This window comes from Solea solea, unplaced genomic scaffold, assembly GCF_958295425.1.
Source record: "Solea solea unplaced genomic scaffold, fSolSol10.1 scaffold_177, whole genome shotgun sequence".
In the NCBI taxonomy this organism is placed as follows: domain Eukaryota; kingdom Metazoa; phylum Chordata; class Actinopteri; order Pleuronectiformes; family Soleidae; genus Solea; species Solea solea.
The window spans coordinates 12,501-15,000 of NW_026704125.1; positions in this window are offsets into that span (position 1 = coordinate 12,501).

A 2,500-nucleotide genomic window follows, 5' to 3' on the forward strand; every position below is an offset into this window, starting at 1 on the left:
GATTCTCGCCTCGTGCCCCTGGTAGCCAAGGGCACTTAGAGTAAATTTTGAAAAAGTTGGCACTTAGAAGAAATTTCAGATTCGTGCCCCTGGTAGCCAAGGGCACTTAGAGTAAATTTTGAAAAGTTGGCACTTAGAAGAAATTTCGAAAAGTCGGCACTTAGAAGAATTTCCGAGTCGCCCCGGTTCTCGGGGACCGGGCCGAGCGCCGACCTCTGTCCGAGCGCGAGCGCCTATTTTCGGATAAGTTGGGACGACTTCCACGGTCCGTATCTCGGTCATTTCTCCACCTTTTCGGATGGAACCAACGGTGTCGCGTTGCCCCGGTCCCCGCCGAGGGCCCTGGGGCGTGGGATCCTGAGTTTTCCCCGTGCTTCCTGTGGTTTTCGGCCGTGGAAAAACCCTAGGCGCGCCGGTTCTCGGGACCGGGCCGAGCGCCGACCTCTGTCCGAGCGCGAGCGCCTATTTTCGGATACGCCGAGTCGATTTCAACGGTCCGTATCTCGGTCATTTATCCACCTTTTCGGGTGGAACCGACGGTGTCGCGTTGCCCCGGTCCCCGCCGAGGGCCGTGGGGCGTGGGATCCTGAGATTTCCCCGTGCTTCCTGTGGTTTTCGGCCGTGGAAAAACCCTAGGCGCGCCGGTTCTCGGGACCGGGCCGAGCGCCGACCTCTGTCCGAGCGCGAGCGCCTATTTTCGGATACGCCGAGTCGATTTCAACGGTCCGTATCTCGGTCATTTATCCACCTTTTCGGGTGGAACCGACGGTGTCGCGTTGCCCCGGTCCCCGCCGAGGGCCGTGGGGCGTCGGGTCCTGAGTTTTCCCCGTGCTTCCTATGGTTTTCGGCCCTCGAAAAACCCAATTCGCCCCGGTTCGAAAAAGCGGCACTTAGAAGAAATTTCGAAAAAGTGCGCTCACTTGGAAGCCGTGTTCCTATGTATGTGCCGGGAGTGTCGCACACAACCCACACAAACTCGACCAAACATGCTCTCTGGCCCATGTTGCGCAGCATCCCGGTAAACTCGGCCAAACATGCTCTCTGGCCCATGTTGCGCAGCATCCCGGTAAACTCGAACCAAACATGCTCTCTGGCCCATGTTGCGCAGCATCCCGGTAAACCTCCGCCGCGGTTCTCGGGACCGGGGCCGAGCGCGAGCGCCTATTTTCGGGTAAATTGTGACGACTTTTGACGGGCCGTATCTCGGTCATTTCTCCACCTTTTCGGGTGGAACCAACGGTGTCGCGTTGCCCCGGTCCCCGCCGAGGGCCCTGGGACGTCGGGTCCCGAATTTTCCCCGTGCTTCCTATGGTTTTCGGCCGTGGGAAAACCCTATTCGCCCCGGTTCTCGGGACCCCGGCCGAGCGCCGACCTCTGCCCGAGCGCGAGCGCCTATTTTCGGGGTAAATTGTGACGACTTCCACGGGTCATATCTCGGTCATTTCTCCACCTTTTCGCATGGAACCAGCGGCGTTCCACTCCTCTGGCCCCTGCGCAGAGCCCTGCGTTGTGACATTTTGATAAAAGCATCACCCTGGGTGGCCCTGGGAGGCGTACCTATTTTTTTGGCATAAAGAGGGGCGATTTAAAACGGGCCGTATCTCCGTCACTCCTGCACCTTTTCGCATGGGATGAACGGCGTTCCACTCCTCTGGACCCTGTGCAGAGCCCTGCCTTGTAACATTTTGATAAAATCACGTTTTTAGCCATTCTCCCGTCGGTGGCCCTGGGAGGCGTACCTATTTTTTTGGCTTAAAGAGGGGCGATTTACAACGGGCCGTATTTCGGTCACTCCTGCACCTTTTCGCATGGGATGAACGGCGTTCCACTCCTCTGGACCCTGTGCAGAGCCCTGCCTTGTAACATTTTGATAAAATCACGTTTTTAGCCATTCTCCCGTCGGTGGCCCTGGGAGGCGTACCTATTTTTTTGGCTTAAAGAGGGGCGATTTACAACGGGCCGTATTTCGGTCACTCCTGCACCTTTTCGCATGGGATGAACGGCGTTCCACTCCTCTGGACCCTGTGCAGAGCCCTGCCTTGTAACATTTTGATAAAATCACGTTTTTAGCCATTCTCCCGTCGGTGGCTCCTCTGGCTCTCTGCTCCCCCAGCCTGGGCTCCTCACCTTGGGCCACAGCCCCCTGCTCACAGAGCCCCCTGCTCCTCTGGCTCTCTGCTCCCCCAGCCTGGGCTCCTCACCTTGGGCCACAGCCCCCTGCTCCTCTGGCTCTCTGCTCCCCCAGCCTGGGCTCCTCACCTTGGGCCACAGCCCCCTGCTCCTCTGGCTCTCTGCTCCCCCAGCCTGGGCTCCTCACCTTGGGCCACAGCCCCCTGCTCACAGAGCCCCCTGCTCCTCTGGCTCTCTGCTCCCCCAGCCTGGGCTCCTCACCTTGGGCCACAGCCCCCTGCTCCTCTGGCTCTCTGCTCCCCCAGCCTGGGCTCCTCACCTTGGGCCACAGCCCCCTGCTCCTCTGGCTCTCTGCTCCCCCAGCCTGGGC